The sequence below is a fragment of the Chiloscyllium plagiosum genome, chromosome 2 (genome assembly GCF_004010195.1).
Source record: "Chiloscyllium plagiosum isolate BGI_BamShark_2017 chromosome 2, ASM401019v2, whole genome shotgun sequence".
NCBI lineage: Eukaryota > Metazoa > Chordata > Chondrichthyes > Orectolobiformes > Hemiscylliidae > Chiloscyllium > Chiloscyllium plagiosum.
In genome coordinates, this window is record NC_057711.1 from 117335891 (window position 1) to 117363860 (window position 27970).

The 27970-nt window shown below is 41.4% G+C and overlaps 1 long non-coding RNA gene across 1 annotated transcript; it reads right to left on the reverse strand.

Annotated features, from left to right (window-relative positions):
* Positions 1 to 11414: 11414 nt before the first annotated feature.
* On the reverse strand, positions 11415 to 26778 carry LOC122563347. Its single transcript, XR_006315562.1, has 4 exons — positions 23161 to 26778; positions 19723 to 19774; positions 12843 to 12944; positions 11415 to 12334 (listed from the first exon to the last, which is right to left on the reverse strand). It is a non-coding gene; the product is annotated as an uncharacterized LOC122563347 (long non-coding RNA).
* Positions 26779 to 27970: the final 1192 nt, after the last annotated feature.

Consider the following 27970-nt stretch of genomic DNA (forward strand, 5'->3'; position numbering starts at 1 on the left):
ATAACAGAATGATCTGTAGTACATTCATTTTTCTCATCCAAGTTAATATACATTGGAAATAATTGTGGTCCAAGTACCAATTGCTGTGGCACTCCATTAATTTCAATTTGCCATTCTGAGAATAACCCCTTTTCCAACCCTATCTTCTATTAGTTAGCCAATCCTGTATCCATGCTAATTGACTACTTTCAACAACTTGGGCTCTTACCTTATTAAGTAGCCTAATGTATGGTATTTTATCAAACACCTTCTGAAAATCCAAATATGTTACCTCTACTGTTACCCCTTTATCTATCTTGATTGTTACCTTCCAAAGAATTCTAATAGATTTCTCTGGGATAATGTTCCTTTTATGAAGCTGTGCTGACTCTGCTTGATCATATTATGCAATATTATTCTCAATTCTTTGTTATTACATCATTAATAATTTTCCTAATAACAGACATTAAACTAACTGATCTAAAGCTACCTGTTTTTTTTGCCTCCTTTTATATCAGGGTGTTATATTATCAGTTTTTCAATCTTCTGGGACTTTTCCAGAGTGTTAGAAGATTACTACAATGCATCCACTATGTCTGTAGCTACTTATTTTAATGTCCTATACATCCATCAGGTCCAGGTGACATATTGGTCTTTAGCCCCATTGGTTTCCAAATACTTTTTCTTTCCCAAGTGACAGTTATTATACTTATTTTCTTTTCTCTTTTTGCCTCTTAGTTTTTTAGTAATTTTGGAATGCTATTAGTATCTTCAGCTATGAAGACTGATACAAACAATTTCTTCAATTCCACTGCTGTTTCCTCACTCCCCATTACTATTTTATCAGTCTCATTCCCTAAGGGGCTTATGCTAATTTTGGCTTCTCTTTTTTAAGAGAAGCTCTTGCTATCCCATTTTGAATTTACTTGTAAGTTTATCCTCAAAATTTATTTTCACCCTCTTTCTTTGTGGTTATTGTTTGATTTTCTTTAAAAAAAAAACCAACTTGTCCAATCTTCTGGCTTACCACAAGTATTTGCCACATTGTATGTTTTTTTCTTTCAATATAATGGCATCCTTAACTTCCTGGTTAATTCTGCCTGGTTCATCCCCTTCCAAAAGTCTCATTTCTCACTGGGAGACATCTTCATTGTGAGCCATGAACTAATTTCTTAAGTGGTCTACCATTGTTCATCAACGCCATTTGCTCTTAAACTCCTTTCCCAGTGCATTCCAGCCAGCTCTGCCCTCATCCTTCTGTGATTACCCGTATTTAAGTTGAGCACAATTTTATCCAATCCAGGTTTCAACCATCTCAATCTGAATGCTAAATTCTACCATCTTATGGTTACTGTTTCCTTTCTATCAGAATCTGTCTTGAATACAATGTATGAATTCTTCCTTGTGACTACTGCTGCCAATCTGACTTTCCCAATCTATATGAAGATTAAAATCACCCATGTTTAATGTACAGCTTTTTATGCACGTCCTCATTATCTCCTGATTTATTCTCAATTAGATATCTCACAAAGCTAACTATAGCTATAATCGTGGAGCTACTGGTAGGGGCCTGTATACTACTACCAGTGCCTTATTCCCCGTTTTTATTTCTGTCTCAAATCTTGTGATCCAAGATCACTTCTTGATATTGTACTTATTCCATCCTGTACTAGCAATGCTACCCCCAACATGCTTCTTGCCTATCCTTTCGAAAAGTCACATACCCCTGAATATTTAGTTCCCAGCTTTGATCTCCTTGTTTCCATGTCTCTGTAATAGCTAAAATATTCAACCTATTAACCTGTATTTGTCTCTTCAAAGTGACGGAAGAATTACAAACTTGAAATCAACAGCAGTGGGGGACAGAGATCACAGAAAATTAGAGCTGAGCCCAATTGTGTGTTCATTTCTAATAAGGATCCCTGAATCTAAGCAATGTCCATAGCTCAAGGACATCAAAGAGAACAAATGGAGCCTAGCTCTACCCACCACAAACCTGATCAACAAGCATAGCTATTCCTACTAAAGATCAGGCCTGGATTGCACGAAACCAAATAAGATTTCAGGTTTAAGATTTCCCTCTCATTGAGCCTTCACCCACCACCACCTTGTCCCAGAGCTGCTCAGCATAGAAGCAGTGACTTTTGATGCAAGTGTAGTCCATCTACTCGTGGAAGGAGTGACCTCATAGAATCATACAGTATAGAAAAGGCCCTTCAGCCCATCAGGTCTGTTCCGCCAAAAATCTACTATTACCTATACTGGTCCCACTTTCTTGTACTAGGCCCTCAGCCTTGATTGTTAGGTACTCAGCCAGGTATCGTTTAAATGTTGAGAGATTACCCATCTCAACTTTAGTCCCAGGCAGTGCATTCCAAATGCTCACTACCCTCCTAGATGAAAAGGTTTTTCCTCAAATTCCTTGTAAACCTTCTGCTTTTTAAAATTGCATCCCCTTGATATTGACCCTTAAACTAAGGGGAAAAGCTGTTTTCTATTCAACCTGCCTATGCTCCTCAGTTATACACCTCTATCAGGTCCCCATCTCCAACTTTCTCTGCTGCAAAGAAAACAACCTGAGCTTGTGCAGCCTCTCTTTGTAGCTGAAATGCTCTATCCTAACAACTTCCTGGTGAATCTCCTCTGCATCCCCTCCAGTGTGATCACATCATTTCTCTAGTGTGGTGACCAGAACTACACTCTCAATTCCAGCGGTGACTTAAAGTTCTGTACAACTCCAACATGACCTCCCTGCTCTTGTAATCGATGCCATGAATTTGAATAATCTATTTGTTATTTGTTCTTGTGATGTCGGAAATATTAATATAGCTGCAGTCATCCTTTGCCCAGTGTCTTGGGGCCACATAAAGAAGGAGTTCTGCAGAAGATGCCTGGCATACATTTTGGAATTATGCAAAATTACTATTTATTGTGTGAGAATGAATAGAAGTTCCAATCTGTTGGAAATGCTCAGAATTGTTTTATACTGATAGATTTGTCATTGGATAAATTAGCAACAGTCTTATACATACATACAAACATGAATTAGGAATAGGAGAAGGCTGTTCAGTTTCCTAGGCCTACTCCACCAAGATATAAAATAATATGAAAAATCAAAAAAAAAACTCCAGCAAACATTTGCCAATTTACTTCCAGTGGATGGCAGGACTGCTGCCAGGGTTGGAGGATTCGAGCTATAGGGAGAGGTTGAATAGGCTCGGGCTGTTTTCCCTGGAGCGTCAGAGGATGAGGGGTGACCTTATAAAGGTTTATAAAATCATGAGGGGCATGGATAAGATAAATAGACAAAGTCTTTTCCCTGGGGTGGGGGAATCCAGAACTAGAGGGCATAGGTTTAGGGTGAGAGGGGAAAGATATAAAAGAGATCTAAGGGGCAACATTTTCACACAGAGAGTGGTACGTGTATGGAATGACATGCCAAAGGAAGTGGTTGAGGCTAGTACGATTGCAACATTTAAAAGACATCTGGGTGGGTATACGAATAGGAAGGGTTTGGAGGGATATGGGCCGGGTACTGGCAGGTGGGACTAGATTGGGTTGGGATATCTGGTTGGCATGGAGGAGTTGGACCGAAGGGTCTGTTTCCATGTTGTACATCTCTATGACCCCAAGACTGACATGAGCTGACATTAAGTCAGTGAGAATTGTATTCACTGGAGTTGAGAAGAATTAGAGGTAATCTCAATAGACAGCTATAAAATTCTAAAAAGACCAGACAGGTTAGATACAGACAGGATGTTCCCAATGTTGGGGGAGTTCAGAATCAGGGGTCTTTAAGGATAAAACATTTTGTGACTGAACTGAGGATAAATTTCATCAGAGAGTAGTGAGGCCTAAACACTCTGTTTTCCAGGAGGAGGTTAATTTACTTCTTGTGGCTGAAGGGGATCGTGGGGGATGGGGGAAGGTGGGGTTGTGTGGGGATTAGACGACTGAACTCAATCATCAGCCATGATCATACTGAATGGTGGAGCAGGATGGAGGAGTCACATAGCCTATTCCAGCTCCAATTTTATATTTTTCTATGAATGAGCTCAATATAAGAAAAGTTGAAGAGACCATTCAGGAAAGCACAAGAATAGATTAGTCTGGAAATAATAGAAAAATGGAAGAGAGTCTCAGTTGCAGGCAAGGTTATCTTTTATTTTAAAATGCGTGGAAAATTATATTTTAAATTCAATAATAGAAAGTGTCTCTGAAATGGTGAAGATGATTTGGAATAAATTGCTTGGCTGTGGAATGGAGCTAAGTATTTTAGGAACATTCAAACCACTAACAATGAGTGAGTATACTTGAGAGAGAGGCCTTTACTGGACTGTATGGCCTCCTCTTCTGGCCCTATAGTCCATTTAGGACAGAGATAAGGAGAACTTTCTTCAATGTTGTGTGGTGAGACTTTCCCCACTCTATGGCTCCTTATAATCCCTGTGTTAACTTAATCCTAACTCATGCTAACCCATTGACCAGCCTTTACCCTTGCATGCTCCCATGCATGGTCACCCAGTATCCACCATGTACCTCAGGAACTATGAGATAAAATGAAGATCAAAGTATCAATTTCAGACTTCATTATATTATGAAAAAACTATTGATAAATGTGCATTCAGTACATTTAAATACCTTCAAGCACTTATAAAAAATAGTATTTGTACTCATTTCTTCACTGTGACAGGTAATTCCTTAATAACAATAATAAAATAGTGTGGCTGCTGGAGATCTGAAATAAAAACAGATAGTGTTGGACAAACTCAGTTGGAAGCATCTGTGGAGAAAGGAGCAAGACTTTACTTTTCAGTTACTCTCCTTCAGAACTAAACCCATAATAATTTCTTGGAGCTCTTACTCAAACTATGCATTAATAGCTCTCTCTCTAGTGTAATAATGATAGGTTGTAAAACAGGAAAAATAGAGTCATAAAATCATACAGCACAGTAACAGATCCTTCCGTCCAACACATTCATGTGAGTTTCCCAAACTAGTCCCACTTCCCCTGCATTTGGCCCATATCTCTCCAAACATTTCCTATTCATGTACTTGTCCAAATGGCTCTTAAATATTGTAACTTTACCAGCATTCAGCACTTCTCTGGCAGTTCAGTCCACATAAGATCCACCCTCTGTGGAAAAAGTTATCCCTTAGGTCCCTTTTAAATATTTCTCCTTTCATATCAAACACATGCCCTCTAGTTTTGAACTCCCCTGCCGTAGGGAAAGACCTTGGCTATTTTCCTTATCCATGTCCTTCACAATTTTACAAATCTCAATAAAGGTCAACCCTCAACCTTCAATGCTCCAGTGAAAAACGTCCGAGGCAATCCAGCCTCTGCTTATAACTCAAAGCTTCCAGCCCCAACAACATCCTGGTAAATGTTTTCTGAACTCTCTCCTAATTATTAATATCCTTTTGATAGCAGGATGACCAGAACCAGACACATTACTCCAAAAGTGGTCTCGGGTCATGTCAACAAATAGCTATTGAAAGTAAAAGCATGTATTCTTCCAATTCTGAGACAGGATAGGATTTTTTTCTGGAAATTTAAAGAGCGGGGAATTTAAATAACAGCTCTACAGACTATATCCACTTTGTGTGAGTGGTAATGCTGATTTTTTTTAACACATTATTAAAGGAATAAGGGAATCACCCTGTTTAGTTCACAGTGCAGAGTCTAAATAATTTCACAAAAATGCAGGCCTCCAGGTCTAATCATTGTTAACTGTTATCATTGTTTCTGAACACAAATTTCGGGTCCTCAATTCTCAGTAGTGTAATTTAAGCCTTTCTTTGATCTCTAACAATCAACACACCCAGGCTTACTGACTTCAGAACAGTCACATGACCCTCTCCCTCATTGATCCAAAATTTTAAAAATATATTCCCAAGATATAATCCACTCCTAGACCTCCATTCTAAAACCAGGGTGAGGCTTTTAGTGGACAAAATTGCTAGCCGAGGTACAATGAGTTGAATAATCTTCTCTGTTAAATCATTGAGTGTGAGGGAAGGGGACTCCAATTCTTGGGAAAACAAAATAAGAAGTAATTTTGACAGAGTGAATAAGGAAATATTGTTTCTACTGACAGGAGGGTCAATAACCATTGCCATCTTCCAAACTTCTGCTCCCTATATCCTAACTTGCACTAGATGCCTTACATTCATCAGTTATGTGCTTCATTAATCTATGTTAATTTCCAGTTAAGCAATGCCTAGTCTTTAAAATTCTCCTCCTTTGAATCCCTCCTGGTCTCACTACACCATTCACTTTTACAGTAACTTTCTCCATCTCTTATCTTTCCAAACTCTCTGCTCTTCTTCATTTCTTGTATATGGAGTATCCACAATTTTAATTGTTCTCAGTGTCAATGGCTGCCTGAGCTTTAACTCTGAAATTTCCTCCCTAAAACTTCGCCTCTCCTTCCGTTAATATGTTTCTTGAAATCGACCAGATCAAGGTTTTATTCCCCTTTCTTAATATTCCCTTGTGTGGCTTGGGGTTACATTATGCTGGAAACACTTCCATGAATCGCCATGGGACATTTCACCATGTTAGAAGGTGCTCTCTAAATACAAAATGTTGGTGTCAATAAAAGAACATTGTTCTGAACACAAAAAACTGCAGATGCTGGAAATCTGAATCAAAGCAAGGATGTTGCCAGGGTTGGAGGATTCGAGCTATAGGAAGAGTTTGAATAGGCTGGGACTGTTTTCCCTGGAGCATCGGAGGCTGAGGAGTGATCTTAAAAAGGTTTATAAAATCATGAGGGGCATGGATAGGATAAATAGACAAGATCTTTTCCCTGGGGTGGGGGAAGAGTCCAGAACTAGAGGGCATAGGTTTAGGGTGAGAGGGGAAAAATTTAAAAGGGACCTAAGGGGCAGCTTTTTCACGCAAAGGGTGGTTCTCATGGAATGAGCTGCCAGAGTAAGTGGTGGAGGCTGGTACAATTACAACATTTAAAAGGCATCTGGATGGGAATATGAATAGGAAGGGTTTAGAGGGAATTGGGCCGGGTGCTGGCAAATGGGATTAGACTAATTTAAGATATTTGGTCAGCACAGACGAGTTGCACCAAAGGGTCTGTTTCCATGCTGTACATTTCTATGAATTATAGACCAGTGAGCCTGATGTTGGTGGTGGGCAAGTTGTTGGAGCGAATCCTGAGGGACAGGATGTATATGTATTTGGAAAGGCAAGGACTGATTAGGGATAGTCAACATGGCTTTATGCGTGGGAAATGTCTCACAAACTTGATTTGGGTTTTTTGAAGAAGTAACAAAGGATTGATGAGGGCAGAGTGGTAGATGTGATCTCTATGGACTTCAGTAAGGCGTTCGACAAGGTTCCCCATGTGAGACTGATGAGCAAGGTTAGATCTCATGGAATACAGGGAGAACTCGCCATTTGGATACAGAACTGGCTCAAAGGTAGAAGACAGACGGTGGTGGTGGAGGGTTGTTTTTCAGAATGCAGGCCTGTGACCAGTGGAGTGCCACAAGGATTAGTGCTGGGTCCACTACGTTTCATCATTTATATAAATGATTTGGATGTCAGCATAAGAGGTATAGTTAGTAAGTTTGCTGATGATATCGAAACTGGAGGTGTAGTGGACAGCGAAGAAGATTACCTTAGAATACAACAGGATCTTGATCAGAGGGCCAATGGGCTGAGAAGTGGCAGGTGGAGTTTAATTTAGATAAATGTGAGGTGCTGCATTTTGGGAAAGCAAATCTTAGCAGGGCTTGTACACTTAATGGTAAGGTCCTAGGAGTGTTGCTGAAGAAAAAGACCTTGGAGTGCAGGTTCATAGTTCCTTGAAAGTGAAATTTCGGGTAGATAGGATGGTGAAGAAGGCGTTTGGTATGCTTTCCTTTATTGGTCAGAGTATTGAGTACAGGAGTTGGGAGGTCATGTTGCGGCTGTACAAGACATTGGTCAGGCCACTGTTGGAATATTGCGTGAAATTCTGGTCTCCTTCCTATCGGAAAGATGTTGTGAAACTTGAAAGGGTTCAGAAAAGATTTACAAGGATGTTGCCAGGGTTGGAGGATCTGAGCTAAAGGGAGAGGTTGAATAGCCTCGGGCTGTTTTCCCTGGAGCATCGGAAGTTGAGGGGTGAACTTATAGAGATTTATAAAATCATGAAGGGCATGGACAGGATAAATAGACAAAGTATTTTCTGTGGGGTGGGGGAGTCCAGAACTAGAGGGCATAGGTTTAGGGTGAGAGGGGAACAATATAAAGAGACCTAAGGGCAACCTTTTCACTCAGAGGGTGGTACATGTATGGAATGAGCTGCCAGAGGAAGTGGTGGAGGCTGGTACAACTGCAACATTTAAAAGCATCTGGATGGATATATGAATAGGAATGGTTGAGAGGGATATGGGTCAGGTGCTGGCAGGTGGAACTAGATTGGGTTGGGATATCTGGTCGGCATGAACGAGTTAGACCGAAGGGTCAGTTTCCGTGTTGTACATCTCTATGACTTTAATTGCAGGAGAAACTCAGCAGGTCTAGCAACATTTGTGGAGAGAAAGCACAGTTAATGTTTCATGTCCAGTGACCCTTCTTCAGAACTGATTGTAACTAAGAAAAGGTTAGTACACATGCTGATGATGGGATGGGGTAGGGTGAATAGGTGGAGATGGAGCTGAGAGAGAGAGAGAGAACACAACACTTAGCCAGACAAAGGAATGGGTAAAGGTCAGCCTGGGGAATCAAAGTTGCTTATAGAGACCATTAATAAGTAACAATGGGATGGTTATAGTAGCAGTCCATGTGATGTCATAGCCTGGGGTGTGAGCTGGGTAAAGCACATGGAAGGAGGTGCTCAAGCCCTCAAATTATTGGACTTGTTATTGAATCCTAAAGGCTGCACGGTGTCCAAGTGGAAAGAAAGATGCTGTTCTTCCGGCTTGCACTGAGCTTTGCTGGAGCATTGTAACAAGCTTGAGATAAAGATGATGGCCAGGGAACAGGGTGTTGTGTTGAAATGGCAGGCAATAGGAAGCTCAAGGTCATTTTTTTGCAGATAGAATGTAGGTGTTCAGCAAAGTGGTCAACCAGTCTGTGTTTCCTCTCCCGAGCGTAGAGGAGAGGCATTGTGAGCTGTGAATACTATAGACCAGATTGAGTGAAGTGCAGGTAAATCGCTGCTTCACCTGGGTATGTCTGGGGCCTTGGATGGTGAGGAGGGAGAAAATAAGCAGGTAGGTATTACACCTTCAGCAATTGCATGGGAAGGTGCCATGGTGGGTGTGGGGAGGTTTTGGAAGTGGATGAGGAGTGGTTTAGAGTGTCCCAGAGAGAATGGTCCCAGCAAAAGGCTGACAAGGTCTCCTTTAAAGACTTTTATACATTCTCCCAGTTTGTCGGTTTCCATTGCATCTGTTCCAATGATGCAAGCTACCTCGTGCAGTATTACTGCTTGTCTGCTGGCCTCTGAAATGTCTGCCTTTCTCCTCAACTGAGGATTCCCCAGTACCATGGTTGACGGGGCCCTCAGCCTTGCCCAAGACATCTCGCCCACTTTAACCCTCAACCCTCTCCCTTCCCACAACAGTAATAGGCTCCCCCTTATCCTCACCTAGAATATCCCACCAGCATCCACGTCCAAAGAATCACTTGCCACCAGTACCGCCACCTTCAGTGGGATGCAACCAGCAGACACACATCCCCCACTCCCCGTGAGCCTTCTGCAGGGACTGTTCTCTCCGGGACACCTTGATCCACTCCTCCTCCACTCCCAATACCTTCCTACACCCCCAGAGTAATTTCCCATCTAATTACTGTTCTCTCTCTCTCTAGGCTCCATCTCCATCCCATCTTCAGCTTGCATACAAACATTTTACTAGCTACAATTAATTCTGAAAAAGGGTCACTGGACTTAAAGTGTTAGCTCTGCTTTCTCCACAGATGCTGTTAGGCCTGGTGAGTTTCTTCAGCAATTTCTGTTTTTGTTTCATTAATCTGAACACCTTCATCAATCCCTCTGGGTTCCAATGCCAGCTTCTAAAAGGAATGAAATCACCTGAGAATCATGATGTTCGCAGTGCTTCCAGCAAATACCTGTAGGTGGTGCTGTTTCTACCTGCAGTACTACTGCTTGTCTCCTGGTGGTGCTGCTCCATATCTGAATTGCCAATCTTCAAATGAATTGTTAACAAAAGCAGAATGTGCTGGAAATACACAGCATCTCTGACAGCATCTGTGCAGAGAATCAGAGTTAACATTTCAGATGGATCATCTTTCAAAGCTAAAAATCTGTTAAAAACAAGAGAAAATATCAACAATAGAAGGCAACATGTCAACACTTTAAGTGGAAGCACCCCTACATTGTAAATATATTTTGATCAATTCAAAATGTTCTGCAAATTGTAAGTATTACAGAATAACACCCCACTGTGCCTATACCTCCTCTAAAAGAACCATCCGTTTCATCTCATTTCCCTCAGCAAGTTACTGTGCAAATTCGCTTTTACATATTTATACAATTCTCTTTTGAAAGTTACAACTGAATGCCTTAGATGAGACATAGCTTCCAAGGTAAGGGGAATGTTCCGCATTTAGGAGGATTTCTCCATTGACCTTAATGGAAAGATGGACCAGAATTTGACCTGGGTCGGATTGGTAAAGGATTTGAGTCTTCTTGAGGTTGAAGCTAAATCCAATTCTAAGGCTGACATCGATGCGGAAATTCAATATCACATTGAATTAGCGAATGTCACCTTTGGATACATAAGGATAGAATCTTTGATAGTGTGATAAGTTCAAAGATACCAAGATCCTTGCACATAAGGCAGTCATTCTTCCAACTCGTCTATATGGCTCCGAAACTTGGACTATGTATCGATGCCACCCCAGGACCCCATGTACTAACATCAGCATCCTCGAAACAACTAATAGACCCAGCAGAGGCCATGATTATCCAAAACCAACTCCATGGCCGGCCACATGCTTACGATGCCAAGTTCCAACTACCAAAGCAAATTTTCTTTGCCCACCTCAAGGTACATAGACAATAGACAATAGGTGCAGGAGTAGGCCATTCTGCCCCTCAAGCCTGCACCGCCATTCAATATAATCATGGCTGATCATTCCTAATCAGTATCCTGTTCCTGCCTTATCTCCATAACCCTTGATTCCACTATCCTTGAGAGCTCTATCCAAATCTTTCTTAAATGAATCCAGAGACTGGGCCTCCACTGCCCTCTGGGGCAGAGTATTCCACACAGCCACCACTCTCTGGGTGAAGAAGTTCCTCCTCATCTCTGTCCTAAATGGTCTACCCCATATTTTTAAGCTGTGTCCTCTGGTTCGGCACTCACCCATCAGCGGAAACATGTTTCCTGCCTCCAGAGTGTCCAATCCTTTAATAATCTTATATGTCTCAATCAGATCCCCTCTCAGTCTTCTAAACTCAAGGGTATACAAGCCCAGTCGCTCCAGTCTTTCAGCGTAAGGTAGTCCTGCCATACTTGGATAAGAGGACAAAAGAAGCATTTCAAAGACTCCCTTCACGTCGATGAAATGCAACATAGGTGGCAATGCATAGGAGACCTTGCTTCAGAAGAAACTACCTTGAAGGAAACTCCTGCATGAAGGGACACAATTCTTTGAGAATGCCTGTCAACAAGAGGAGGTATGGAAAATAGAATAGAAATTTATTGTCCCATGTACTTTTACATGAAAATAGAGTGAAAAGTTTTAAAAGTCACCCTACCACAGTACCTCTATTACTGACAGGAGTCAGACAGAATTTTTCAAAAAGTAAAATTAAGATAAATTCATCACAGATCAGTTAACAGCTCCTGGGCTCGGGTAAAACCAATTAGGAAACGATGAAAAACCCTGACTCCATGCTGGGACAAGATTACCAAGTCAGGCCCATTGGAAAACTGGGCGATTAGCCCTCACCGATGAAGACCACCATGGCAGGCAGAGACCGCCACTCCTGGCTGAGACTGTCTGCTGGGCTGCAGGAATATCTAAAGACCTCCACACAGAGACGAAACCACCACACCAGGAAACCAACGTACCAAGCCGAGACTTCCCTCCACTGGAAGCTGCCTCATCGGTGAACATAGTCTCCTGTTTCCAATCCTCCAGAAGCTGCCGCCAATCCATTGTCCATCCCTTTCACCAACACTCCTACTTCTTCAGGCACCCAGGCCTAGCTGCAGACCTGCAGCCTCAGCCCGGCCTGCGAGTCTAGGGCAGGGGAGTCAGCCTGGAACCTGTTCCTTGCTTGCCAGGAGACCCCAGGCTGGTGTGGAGGCATGTCTGGCTCATTCAACGATTAGTGGCAGAGGCCTTCTCCCTCAGCTGCCAGTCTCCAGGCTTTAAAGAAAAGAAAACAAAGAAACAAAAGAGCAAAAGTAAAAATAAGAAAGCCGATGGAAGCAGACAAGCCCCGGGTTCCCAATGTTGCAAACAAAAGGAACTGGAGAAAGGAGTGCCAACAATCTCAAGGCCAAGAGCTACTGCCACCTCCTGGTAAAATCTGCCAATGTGTGATTGGAGATGCAGCTCTAGGATTGGGCTTATCTGCCACTGAAGGACCCACTGAAGGTCCACACGTGAGCAGTGACACTGAATTTCTTAGGTGGATAATCATTCTCATTACTGAGTGATTGCTAACGACGATGACAAACTATTGAATCTGCTTCCACCATTCTTTTAGGCAGTGCATTCCACATCACAATAATCATTGTGCATTTAATCCCCTCATGTCACTTCTGTTCTTTTTGCCAGTTACCACAAGTTTCTCATATTGGTTATAACCCTCCTGCCACTGGAAACATTTTCTCCTTAGTTAATCTACCAAGTCCGTGAAGGTTTTGAATACCTGAGCCTGGTTAAGAAGGCAGCTGCCCCATGTGACGGCCAGGATTCAAGTGGGTGTTTGAGGATAGAGGTGAGTGACCAATCATTAGATTGCACGCTGCATCTGTGGAGTGAGACAAATAAAACAGCAGGTATTTGAAGCTAAACTATTCAAGGAGGAAACATAAACTCTGCAAGACACCCAGGGCAGGGGGTGGGGATGGGGGTGGGGGTGGGGTCACATACCTCTTGTGCATTAGACTCAAACAGACTGGTGGGAATTCAATGCAAGCTGGACCCCAACCTTGTTCACTTCCCTACACCCATTGGATGAACCCTCGAAAGCAGAACAATGGCAGACCACTCAGAGTGGGAGAAACCTTAAGGAAATATTTGCATGTGAAGTGGCCCAAATACTGCACTGTGGTAGCTTCAGATTTGGGATCCAAAGGGCCAAACTGTTGGGTTAGAGAGTTCAGTAAGCATATCTCCAATTTAAGTACAGCTCTCGCGACAGCCAGCTGTATTGAACAAGCGAAAGGGAAAGAAGTTGGAAATGTAAAGCTTTAAAGAAGAGCCAGAGAACGCAAAGAATAGAACCAAGCAATGCAGCCAAATTTCAAGAGCAGGAACAGAGGAACCAGGCGAATTTGCTACACACAGGGCAGTTTCCAGCCCAGGAAGAGGAGGCCTGTAGGGGAACAACGTGCAATTTAGGATCATGTCACACCCCAAAAAGCTGTGACTGAGCCAGATGGGAATATTGACTAATTTGCTGGCAGTGATCACAGCTTTCTGCCATTAAAACAACAGAGTAAAGTCTGCACTGTAGATCGATCAAAGTACCATTGTGAGTTTGATCGATTAAGGTACCCATTTGTGGTCCAGGAATGGCTAACGTGCACCTTGAGGGCAGAAGAGAAGAGCCACGAGGTGGACTGGGGATCATTAGGGAGGAAGCACATTGGCACCCTGAGAACCAAACGGGTTGGAAATCCCCCACCAGCCCTTTCCAGGAGGAACTCCTACTTTCCACATTCCTCAGCATCCACAGTACCTTGCTTTCCCATCCAGCCCCAGTGAACCCACTAACCACCAGTTGTCGAGATAGGCAAAAAGTTGCCAATATCAACAACACAGTCCTACCCATAATGGTACAACTGACAGAGACAGCCAAAAATGTCCCTGCCTTCAAACCCAATCTCGGACCCCTATCCATTGTTCGAAAACTCCCACCAGCAGAGGATTTTGCACAGGCTTGATGACCCTGAGGAATTCAAGCTGATATTAATGTGCTTGAGCCCCTCAGTCCTCACCCCATCCACAAAATGTGGGCAGAGGGCAATTTGAGGTCAACCAAAATAGAGGGGACCCTGTAGAGCAGCAAAAGAAATAGGAACAGCGACTACATTCATTAGGGGCTGTTGGGCGCAGTTCATTGCTGTCATTGGGTAGCAGAATCCAGCTCAAGGTGCAGATTAGGCCAACTGGTCTCAGTCCCAAGGGAGTAAGAAGGCCTGCGATAGTTTTGACAACGATACATACACACACACACACACACACACAGGCGTGGCCGCTCTGAGGAATTGTCCGTTGTGGGAAAATGAGGTCCAGGGGTTAGTAAAAAGCCGTGCAGCAAGGCTGGAAAGATGCACCTGGTCACAGTAAATCCCAGCCATGACCTGGTATGGAGCAACGAAGAGGGTGACGGAAATAACGAGAGTAGCTGCTGCTACCAGCCCCTGCAGGGAAGGTTTGAGCAATCGCCACAGGAAGATGTGCCAACTGTGGCCAGATTGGTCATTATTCTAGAGTGTTCCACCCATAAGCAGAGAGCAAACCAGAGGTACTCCACCGTACCAATGGAGGGACTTGCCAGTGAATTGCACCAATAAAGCACTGCTTAGAATGGTTGTCCAGTAGAACAGCACCAACTGCAACATAGTTCCACCCTTTATGTTGGATGTTAGTGAGAAACAGTCTTGTTTCTTGAGCACTACAGGAGTCACTCCCCATATCCTGATGACCAGACGGCACATGGGGATCAAACTCCCTGCTGGGCATGGATCTATCTGAACGAGTATTCTTATCCCTCAACCGCAAAACGCCAGTCAAGCATTGCTCAACAAAGTCCATGTTGCTGCAAAAGGCAGACAGTGTTAGGATGGATCATTAAGAGAGACAAGGTAAAGCCTACTTTGATGGCAAAGTCAACCCCACTGAATTCGAAATAGGGCAACAAGTCATACTCCAGGTTAGTTTAGATTCCCTACAGTGTGAAAACAGGCCATTTGGTCCAATATGTCCACACTGACCCTCCAAAGAATAACCCATCCAGAGCTATTTCCCTCTGACTAATGCACCTAACGCTATGGGCAATGTAGCCTGGCCAATTCACCTGACGTGCACATCTTTGGATTGTGGGAGGAAACCGGAGCACCTGGAGGAAACCCACACAGACACGGGGAGAATGTGCAAACTCCACACAGTCAGTCGCCTGAGGCTGGAATCAAACCCGAGTCCCTGGCGCTGTGAGGCAGCAGTGCCCACTACTGAGCCACAGTGCTGCCCAGCTAGGAATATTCCTGTTCACCAGGTACTCAGTGGGGGCCATGACATCCAATAACCCATTGGATGCCATGAACTTGACTGGAAAATCGTTTGACTAAGGGTCAGTGAACTTTCTGGAAAGAAGCAGCAGGGAGGGATAAGAGGGGACACCTGGCAGCCATTTCCTCAGTGAAGACTTGACTTGGCCCAGGAGCTCTGACCAGCTGGGGAGGGAGAGGGAAGACAACTACATCTGAAGCTAACCTTCATCAAGTTCATCAAAGCCGACTACACAGCCTGGCTAAGTTTCACTGCATAGGTTACACCTGTTCCTAGTCTGGTGGCTGGAGTAGTTTAGAAAGGATTGCAACAAAGACTTAATGTTGCGACTGGTAGAATAATTATGTAAGAATAGGGATTTTTATTGTGAAAGAGCGGGGTTTTAAATAATATTTGGCCGTATGGCTTCTTTTTGTGTCTTTTGTATATTTTGTGAATAAAATTGTGCTGAATTGCAAATCAACTCTGTTTTAATTGTCTCACAAGTATAGCACTTGAGTAAAATGAGTTTAATATAAATTGGTCAAAGTGTCCAAAGTAAGATCAACATTGGGTTTAATACTATTCCCTCTTTTTGAACAGTGTTACCATCTGGCACAACACCCATATCTAACAAGACTGACATTATTGGTCAGAGTCTCTGTAGTTTCCACTCTGAGTAACTTAAGAGACATCTCATCCAGACTAGATGATTTTTATACTGCTAGATTTAAGTACCTCCTGCTTATCTTTATTTTAATCCAATCAATCAATTTCTCTAGTACCTCTTCTTGCTGAAATATGAAAGAAATTATTAATTCCTAATAAAATTACGAATTTTACTCAAAAATTATCAATGTAATTTTCATGCACATGCTAGTAATTGGTACTAACAATGACAGCTATACTTTATGCAGATGGATGAAACCACTTGATAGTTTCAATCTGTTGTCTAAAAAAACAAAACAATTGAAGTTGCATTGACCTGCACAGATAAGATATCCTGCCTAATCACCATGTAGACTCAATGTGAACATCTATGATAAAATCAGATTGTAACAATCTAGAAATGACCCTATATACGTGGATTAACAATCTTACACAGAGTTCAAAACAGAAAGAGAATGGCATCAGGTTTTTATTGGGCAGGCGATGGTCTAGTGGTATTATTGCTGGACTATTAATCCAGAGACCCTGGTAAGGTTTTGGGGAGATGGGTTTGAATCCTACCATGGCAGATGGTGAAATTTGAATTCAATTTTTAAAAATTCAGAAATAAGAGTCCAAAGTTAAGATGACAATGGAAACTTTTTCAAATGTTATTTACAGAAGGAAATTGTGGTCTTTATCAGTCTAGGCAAAAGTGAGGACTGCAGATGCTGAAAACCAGAGTTTAGATTAGAGTGCTGGAAAAGCACAGCAGGTCAGGCAGCATCCGAGGAGCAGGAAAATCGACGTTTCAGGCAAAAGCCCTTCACCAGGAATCAGTTTATCAGTCTAGCCTATGCTAAGAGTCTGGGGGTCACATACGTTCTTTACTCTGAACTGCCCGCGAGGAAATTATTGCTAGCCTGGTCAGTGATATCCATCCTGTGAATGAATTAAAAGAAAACACAGAAATTACAACCTGTGTTCTGTATTGAGTGAATTCAATAGGGTGAAGGTGGCTCTCAGGAGAGCGCAAACCCATGTCACACCATGTCAGTTTAACATCATTAAAACAATGCAGGTCTTCCTTGAGGATTTTCCCTACCTGGTTGATGCTAGATAACTATAATTTGTAAAAAAAAACATATTTCAGAGGTTCCATTCATGTTGCAGTTGTACAGGACATTGGTTAGGCCCACTTTAGGAATATTGCATGCAATTCTGGTCTCCCTCCTAGTGGAAGGATGTGAAACTTGAAAGGGTTCAGAAATGATTTACAAGGATGCTGCCAGGGCTGGAGTGTTTGAGCTTTAGGAAGAGGCTCAAAGAGTGGTGCCTGTATGGAATGAGCTACCAGAGGAAATGGTGGAGGCTGGTACAATTACAACATATAAAAGTCATGATTTGGAGATGTCGGTGTTGGATTGGGGTGTACAAAGTTAAAAATCACACAACACCAAGTTATAGTCCAACAGGTTTAATTGGAAGCACTAGCTTTCGGATTGCCGCTCCTTCATCAGATCCTATCGCCACAACTACCTGATGAAGGAGCGGCGCTCTGAAGGCTAGTGCTTCCAATTAAACATATAAAAGGCATCTGGATGGGTATATGAATAGGAAAGGTTTAGAGAGATATGGGCCAAGTGTTGGCAAATAGAACTAGATTAATTTAGGGTATCTGATTACATGGAAGAGTTGGACCGAAGGGTCTGTTTTCATGCTATACATCTCTATGATTCACTTGGGATGCTTCAAGTCAATCCATATTCAACATCTCATTCTGAAGACTCTGACCTTACAAAATTTGAGACAATGCACAATATTTTAAAATAATCATCAATATCTTAAATTAAATAACCCATAACATTCCATAAAGAAATCTAGCTTTGCCTAAAACTAATCATTTCTTACAAGCATCATTAAAATTTGTCCATTGGCTTTTGAGATATATTGTTTATAGGCACATTGGTCATGGTGGTTCAGTGGTTAGCACTGCCCACTCACAGCACCAGGGACCCAGGTTCAATTCCCAGGCAGCTGCGAGTGTGGAGTTTGCACCTTCTCCCAGAGCCTGCATGAGTTTCCATCAGGTGCTCCGATTTCCTCCCACAGTCCAAAGATGTGCAGGTTAGGTGGATTGGCCTTGCTAAATTGCGTAGAGTGTTCATGAATGTATGGGTTAGCTGGATTAGCCATAGAAAGTATAGGGCTGTGGGGATTGGGAGGAATGCTCTTCAGAGGATCAGTGTAGACTCAAAGGGCCGAATGGCCTGCTTCCACTCTGTTGGGGCTTCTAGGGTTTTAATGTCTTGTTAATGATAATGGTCTAATAAATCAATTACCAATAAGCAGTCGATAACTATGGGTTAATATAACAGTAAGAGGCATGATATGTTACGATTGCAGATAATACAGTAAAACAAGACCTGCAGACTTGCAACATTTTTAATAATAATCATTACAATATATAGTGGAGTCAGATCATAAAGTCTGTCGCATAGAAACATGGTCCATGCTGATGTGTACAATGATGTTCAAGCCAAATGCGAGTCAAAAAAAGCTATTCCCTTTTCCTTCAGGCCCTGCATATTATTCAGATATTATATTCAGTACTTCTGAAGATTTTATTTTAAGCAAATTCACAAACTACTTGTACTGCAAATAAATCATTTTCTTCAATGATAACAGAAATAATTTGCTTTTATGCAAATACTACAGGGTAATATCCTTTAATTTCCAGCAGTTCACACAACAACAATCTCCAATTTCATTTTTGCCCAATTTCAATTTGTTCTGTTTTTCAGTCTTTAAATCTAACCCTTTCCCATACTTGTACTTAACAGGAAATTACAAAAATTTCATTTTCAAAAAAAATGTTGGATGTCTATCAAAACACACAGAGCACCATTTCATCGTAGTCCAATTTATGTAGGCAATGGGTTTTAAAAATTCAATCTTCTGCTTGAGACAAGCAAATTCAACTGATCTAGTAATTTTCCTGCACACAGTGGCAGACTAGACATTGAGGACATCTTTCTTGTCTTGCATCCTGCTTTATTAGCTTAATTGGGACAATGATTTCTCCCAGTTACTCAGTAGCAAACTTCACTTTCTTAAAAACGCTTGGAAAGCAACTTTATTTGATAGTATTACACAATGGTGCTGATGATTTAAGTCTTCAAACCAAAACGTTTATAAACAGGTATGTTAGTAACCAGTAGGCAGTGTGAATAATTGGCAAAATGACCAGAGGGGAGATGAGGAGCATTTCATTTTTAAGTGCAGTTGAGTTGCTTTGATCTGGAACGTGCAGATTGAAAAGGTGGTGGTAGCAGATAAAAAGTGAAAATTCAAAAGTAAAAGGCATATCAGATCACTTGAAGTGGAAGCATTTGGGGAAATGAACTAACTGAAAAGCTCTGGCTCAATGTGCTAAGTATCACTGTCCAGTACAGAGAGATTAATTGGGCAATAATTGTCCACTTAAGGACCTCATTTAGCAGTAGGGCAGGAATGGGGATAAGCTTTCCAACATTAAATTTAATTGAGGCCAAAGCAGGAAGATGAAGGAGTCCCACCCATCACTCTCCTGCCCTACTAGATGGGTCATCCCCACTGTCAAACCTGGCCCAATACTATTCAATGTGTATCTAATAAAAACTCACCATAAACCGAATAAAGATTTGTGCACCTTGTGTCTTTCACTGTGTTCCACACCTGTACAAAAAAAAGAAAAACAAATAAGAAAAAAAAACTCAGACATCCTGTCCACTCTGAGAGCTGGCTCTAAAAAGAAGAAAAAAATAAAAACTCACTATATCAACTTCAACAGCACCTTGCTAACCAACAGCCTAGTATCTGAAAGGATAAGGGCAGCAGACACATGGGAACACCATTGCCTGCAAGTTCCCCTCAAGCATCAATCATTATGACTTGGTATTATTTTGTCTTCACTTTGCTGTTGCTTGGCCAGATTCCTGGAACTCTATCCTAACAACACAATAGGTGTACCTATAATTCAGGGAATGCAGCAGTTCATGAAGCCAACTCACCATTATCTTCTAAAAAACACATTGGTTTCGGCAATAAAGGTTGGCCTAATCAGTGACATTCACATCCTCAAATTAAATTTTTTAAATGTTTATTAAAGTCTATTACCTAGTTATGGTGAATTATGAGCACTCATAATTTCCTTTGCATCCAAAAATTTGCCAAAATCTAATAACCAAGTAGTCTCAAGTCTCAGGGGGAAAGAATTCTAAATTTACAATCTTCTTCTGAAACTGGAACTCATATTCTAGACTCTCTAACCAGGGGAAAAAGCCGATCAGTAATTGCGACATAGATTCTTCAGGGATTTGACAATTAGACCAGCAGTCATTTCTTTAAAGTCTTGAGGATATTGTCCATGGAAAGAAATCTATAAAGCTCTCTGAAGTAACAAATGTTTTTCCCATAGTAGCCTGACTGGACTGTAAAGGACTAAAAAATTAAACACAGTGAAAGTGGTTTTGACCTGTTTTCACAGTTAAGATTACAGATCTTGAAAGGTCTGCAGCACCTTCAAATGAAAACATCCTCTGGAACTGATAGGGAGAAACTTGGACTTTCTGAAGGAGGTGGGAAGCAGGCTATATGGGGTTGGGAGGCGATGAAGTGGGAAGCTGTGGAGGGGAGATCTCCAGGAGATTAGGTCCATAAGAGTCCTGAAATAATATTTTGGCTTTCAGCGATAGGGTGATGATCCAGGATGAGATGGAGATCCTTCCTTAGGAAGGATGGATTTGGATGTTGTGGAACAATCCCTGTGGAATTCTGACAGTGGAGGAATGGGGAAAATGTGTCTGGTGGTAGTATTCTGCCTGACCCACAAAACGAGTGTAGTTGAGTGACCCTGGGTCTAAAATTGGACATTCTAAATTAACCCACAGCCAGAGAAATTAGCTGTCAAAGAAAGTTGGCCAAATCAAACAGCAGCCAGCAACTATCGGCTACAGGGAATCTAAGGTCAATGAGGTTACAAAGGTTCAAGGGAAATGAGTTACAATCAGCCTGAGGATTATGTATTGGAGAGGTATTAATCAGACTTTCTGGCACCTTGACTTCTTGAGTATGTGCACTTTTACACTTCCTAGCATGGCAACAGAGAAAGGTGTTGGCATGGCCCTATTTAAATGATTTGAACTCAGCTCATGACCCCATTGGTTAAAGATTTCAGAACATTCTGGAAGGTCTGGGGTGAGAGGGAGGATAAAAACATGCACCTGGAAGCCACCCCCTCAGTGAAGACCCGCAACAAAACACGTGGCAGAAGGAGACCTAGAAGGAGATCTGCACGGACATGCAAGACCCACCTTTGTGTAAGTGAGACTGCCTCACACCAGAGAGCAAGGAGATTCCAATAGTCCAGCTCAAACACCATGGATCATTGCGATTAATATTCTTCCTTAACAGTTGAAGGCAAATATTATGGGAATTTGGGAAATGCAGCATGTTTTTAAGAAGGAACATTTTGTTAATAGAACTCAATTGAACCACAAACTGACTTCTGTGTTGCTTCATCCACCTCACCAACAAGACCGCATGGATAAAATGTTTTTAGTATATAAACTGGTCAAAGTGTCCAAAATATGGGCAACACGAAATGTTAGGAATGGCAAACAAATTATTGACTAAAGTGGTAGGTTTTTAGCAGCATTTTAAAGAAGGGGAGAGAGAATCCCAGAGCTTAGGGCCTTGGCTGTTGAATGTATGAGCACCAAGAGTGAAGTGGGGGAAATCAGGAATGTAAAAGAGGTCAAAATTGAAGGACGAACATGGGCAAAAGTTCTTTATCACAGTCATTCAGTCCTTGTGGACTGTTGGATTCTGTTAGGATTCTTATTGTTATTTCCTCAGAACTGAATTGTCACATTTGTTTCTTTCCCATTCCCTGATCAACAGGAACACTGCAATAAACAGGAACATCCTGCACCAAAATGAACGAGGAGAAAGTGAGGACTGCAGATGCTGGAGATCAGAGCTTAAAAATGTGTTGCTAGAAAAGCGCAGCAGGTCAGGCAGCATCAAAGGAACAGGAAAATCGACGTTTCGGGTATAAGTCCTTCTTCAGGAATCCTGAAGAAGGGCTTATGCCCGAAACGTCGATTCTCCTATTCCTTTGATGCTGCCTGACATGCTGCGCTTTTCCAGCAACACATTTTTATGCACCAAAATGAAGCCATAGACTGAACAGCACGTCTTCAAATGCATTTAATCGCAGTCTGTCGGCTGCAATTGATAGATAATACAAAAGCTACCCATAAACATACACCCACATAAAACTTGCTGTTCAGAGTATCACTTCAGTGTTTTGTGAGACAAAAAAAATTACACACCAAACACAAATCTCTTTAAAACCAAAGTCAGAAACAGTTCAAATGTGTGGCATTTTTATTGAAGCTTGAAATGATTATTACCAGATGGGTTTCCAATCTGCCATTCCTTCCTATAAGGAATTGAAGGGAGTTCTTTTGCACCTTAAGATACACATATTTTCTATACAATAAAACATTAACCCTGCTCCAACAATAATACATTTTAATACATATCTAGGGACCATAAAGAATTGATTTCATCATTGATTTTAGCAGAGAGGAGGCTTTATATTGATATTTATCATTAAACTCATTTGAATGTAGCTGAAATATTTAAAGCCTGAAAATGTTATCAAAACCGCCTCATATCCTAGAAGAATGATACGCAGTTTGTGGTGCACTGAGTATCATTCCTGCCTCTAAGCCAGAAGCTTTGTGGTCAAACAGTAAAAGTAAGGAAGATTCCTAGTCAGCCATGTGAGAGAAAGAAAGTTGGAGTCACCACTATCAATATTCAAAAATCCAGCCTAAAACACGCATGTTGCTAGAGCAGCCTTAGAGCCAGTTTAATCAGTTGGCTAATGATACTGATCAGATTGTTGTCACTTGTTTTGATCCTCATTCAAACATTGGTGGATTTGGAAACTGCTGGCTTGCCACACTGTATGTTGGACCAGCCTTCTTTCAGAGAATTGATGATGATACGAGAAGGAAGACCTGTAGGAAATTTGGAAATGAATAATTTACCATGATTCTTATTTTCCAGAATAACTCTCCAAATCCAAAGACAAGGATGTTCTGATAATCCTGATGGATACGCTGGAAGAGAAAACACAATTAGAAGCAGCACCTTTCTCACGTTAAAAATAGACAAATCAACAGCTACAGATCGCAGTTGTCTTTTACTAACAAAAATAGTCTGCATTTTTGGTGTTGGCTTCTTAAAGTTCAGAAATCTCAATCTTAAACACACACAATCATATTAAGTTCAAAGTCTTTCTCCACAATTCTGAACACATCCAACAGAGACCATAACATTTTATTATTAACACTATATTCTGATATGTAGAATCATTCTCTTGAGAGAGGCAAATATTACAGACACTTGGAACCAATATAATTTTACTTTTGTCAACAAAGAGAAAGGGATGAATAATTTCCACCCCAATTCATGGCCAAGTAATTTGTAAATAACACTGTCAAACAAGCTAAAGTGGTAAACAGGAATTGATTGGTTTTGTGATAAGGAATTATTTAATAATATTACAAAGACAATTTGAATAATTGTGACAATATTAAGATCTATCAGAGTATCAATACACCACTCCAATATAATGTACATTTCCAATCACAATGCCATAAGTGTCAACAAGAAAAAACAGAAGCTGCAGGAAAAACTCAACAGATCTAGCAGTATCTAGAGTGTAACCAAAATTACACTTTTTTTTTATAATACAGTACTATAAGCTTTGGTCATATCTTCAGATAGGTCCCTTATGTCCAAGAGAGTCAGAAGAGGCAGTTTAAAACAGGCAGACAGTGTTTGTTCCTCTCTCCATCAACACCATCCCAATGATTTCAACATTCAACACACACACGCACACACAGTAGTGCAATGATCCTCTCTTGATTCCAACTTATTGGTTTACAATTACCTTAAAAGACATTGGAAGCTAAAACTCCAGTGCCATGCTGTACTCACTAGACCATGAAAATTTGATTCACATCTCATTGATCAGAAGGTTCTGGGTTCAACCACACTTGGATCGAACACACAATAGAGATTGAAACCTCCATATCCTACTGGGGAATTACAACATTTTTGGTGATAGTATTTTCTGAGTAAGACATTAGACCAAAGCCTCTACCCAACTGGTTTGACATAAAATATCAATTTGAAGGACATAGGAATTTAGGTAGGTTAACTGGCTAACATTTCTCCCTTAAATAATGTCACTAAAACAAGATTATTGTTTGACCATTTATCTTATTTGATATTTTTGGAGGTTTTCTGGGCAACACTGAATGTCACTTTTGCCTACATAAAACTGGCTACACTTCAAAAGTAATTAATTGGTTGTAAATTTCTTTGTAGCATCCCTAAAACAGGAAACAGGCAATTTTTTTTTGTTTTGAAAGCAGTTTTAAGGCCCAGTTTTGTAAAATTCCATTTGACATTAGCTTAGTTATTTTGTCCATAAATTCACAGAATTGTAAATTGGCCTCATTAGGCTAATGGGAAGTGGATGAATAACATTCAACTTTCTTATCATTTACTAACCCTATTAATATATCAATGTTGCTTCATGCAGGACTACAGCCACTAGAGAGTGTTAGCCACAGGTAGCAGTTGTAGTGCAGTGGACAACACCCTCAGCTTTGTTACAAAGTAATTTGTTTAATTCACATGCCATGGACTTGACTTAGATGAGATATTAAGCTGTTTCCAACTAGACTCTTGGGGGACCATTGAAAATCCCATCTGAGATCAGGGAAGTTCTCCCTAGCATTCATTGCTCGATTAATATCGCCAAACAGACAGTGGTGGTTCAAGAAGGAAGCTCATCATCAGCTTCTCAAGGACAGTTAGTGGTTGGCAATAGAGCCACCCAGCCAGCAAAGCCCACATCTCTTGAAAAAAATACAAGAAAAATATAGTTAGTATCACACTGTTGGTGGGGAGATCTTTGCATGAAAATTGGCTGCTACGTTTCTTACCAGATTGACGATGTCAAACATAGTCAATTAGCTGTAAAACACTTTGGGACAACCTGGGTAATATTTTCAGTCTTGGGAGGGTTGTAATGGTAGAGATCATGAATTTCTGTAAACAGCTGGCGTGCCAGTTTGCTGGCATTTTCTCACTTCTGGACTATTTCGAAACATGCTGCTTCAGGGCTGGGTGACAGCTAACTGTCTATATTTTTTTCTCTCTCCACCATCAGGAAAATACCCATGTGGCCAACTGAATATTTACAAGCAAAGCCTATTAAGGGCAATGCTTATATCAAAATGTGAGGGTGGGGGATAGAGAGAGAGAGGGAGTGGACTAAATCAACATAGTATTAGAGGGGGAAATAAAGCACTTTATCCCCCCCACTGTGCCACCTCTCTTGAAAGGCATTAAGAGCATTGATGGACACATTATAACTGCAGAAGAGGGGCAGGCAGTTGGCATTGAAGCTTTGGAGAGGGAGAATGGAGGCGACCCCCTCTACAGCCTGGTATCTCCCCCATTTTATAAGCTACCTGCCTAAAAGCAGGCATAGATCATTGAGGCAACTGAAGGATCACTCAGGGTCAATATTTGAACCTGTGTGGCAGAAGCCTCTCGAAGCTGAAATTCAGTTAATGTACAGAAACAAACCTCCCAGATGCAGAAGAACAGGCAGGGTAGAGGCTGCATTTTGGCAAAACTCGAGTCTTGAACATTATGTTCCAGTTTTGTTGAAGCTAGACATTATGTCTAGCTGACATTATGAGCTGGTCACTGCTGAGGCACCCCTGTATATCAAAACTCCCTCACAGCAGCAGCCTGGCAGCTGTAACCAGCTTCATGAAGAAGTCTTCAGAGAGCATTTCGATTGCGAAACGTCATTACTTCTCTCCCAGTTATATAAGCTCCAATGGCGCAGTTCCCAATTGTTCGGGGTCAAAGGTCCTCCAGCTTCAGGACCATATCTGCCAACTTCAAGACATCAGCAAAAGCAAACCTCAGTCACTGAATGGCCAGTCATTCCAACATTGTACATGACAACCAATGCAGTCATTACAGGGGTTTGGGACCTGGAATTTGTCTCATCATCAGGATCTTGAGTCCAGACCATGGGTATGTGAAAGGCAGTACAGAAATGAAATAATTACAAAATAATATTTACAGCCCAAAGCAGTGAAATCCATGCTAATTCATGACACCCTGAAAAAGAAAATGGCCGAATCATTGAGAAATGCATTATCCTGGTGTGCTTTGTTAAATTTGAGGATCTATTGGCTCTCCTTTACTTTGGTAAAAGGAAAATCCTTTAGTTTGTACACTGTTTCCTCACTGAGTTCTCATATATTTTGAGAGTCTCTGCACAATACAAAGTAATCAAAAAGTTGTCTATATTCTTTCCCCAATGTCAACCTAAGCAGAACTCCAATCCCAAGTCACATGGTAAGGTTACTCTCTGAAGGGTTTGGGATTTCCATGAATACATCTCATAGGCATCTTTTCTCATTATTAATTCACAGAACATAAGAACCAGGAGCAGGAGTTGGCCACTGGCCCTTCCAGCCCATTCCACATTTCAAGATAATCATGGCCTCAGTTCCACTTACCCACCTTCTCACCATATCCCTTAATTCCCTTACTGTTCAAAAAATTATCTTAATCTTTAAAAAACATTCAATGAGGAATCCTCAACTACTTCACTGGGCAGAGAATTCCACAGATTCACAACCCCTTGGGTGAATATGTTCCTCCTCAGTTCAGTCTTAAATCTGCATCCCCTTATTTTGAGGCTATGCCCACTTGTTCTAATTCTACCCACCAGTGGAAACAATCTCCCTGCTTCTATCTTATCTATTCCCTTCATAATTTCATATGTTTCTATAAGATGCTCCCTCATTCTTCTAAATTCCAACAAACATAATCCCAATCTATTCAGTCTCTCCTCATGAGCCAACCCTCTCAACTTTGGAATCTCCTGTGCACCCACTCAATGCTAGTACATCCTTTCTCAAGTAAGGAGACCAAAACTGCACACAGTACTCCAGGTGCGGCCTCACCAGCACAATGTACAGCTGCAACATACCCTCCCTACTTTTAAACTCAATCCCTTTAGCAATGAAGGACAAAATTCCATTTGCCTTCTTAATTACCTGTTGCACCTACAGACCAACCTACTGTGATTCATGCACACGGACACCCACTGCACAGCAGCATGCTGTAATTTTTTGACATTCAAATAATTGTCCTTTTAATTGTTAATTCCTACCAAAATGGATGGCTTCACAATTATCAATATTGTACTCCATCTGCTAGACCTTTGCTCACTCACTTAAGCGACCGATATCCCTCTGCAAACTTTCAGTCCTCTGCACACTTTGCTCTACCACTCATCATAGTTCCATCTGCAAACTTTGACACACTACACATGGTCCCCAACTCTAAATCGTTTATGTGAACTGTAAACAGTTGCAGTCCCAACACTGATCCCTGAGGCACACCACTAGTCACTGATCACCAAACAGAAAAATCACTCATTTATCCCCACTTTTTGCTTCCTGTTAGTTAACCAATCCTCTATGCATGCTAATACACTGCCCATAATGCTGTGCACATTTATCTTATGCAGCAGCTTTTTGTGTGGCACCTTGTGCTATGCCTTTTGGCAATCCAGATGCACCACATCTACTGGGTCCCTGTTTTACACCACACTCAAAATATCTTCATATAATTCCAGTAAATTAGTCAAGCATGACCTGCCTTTCATTAATCCATGCTGCATCTGCCCAATGGGACAATTTCTACCTGGATGTCTTGTTATTTCTTCTTTGATAATAGATTCAAATG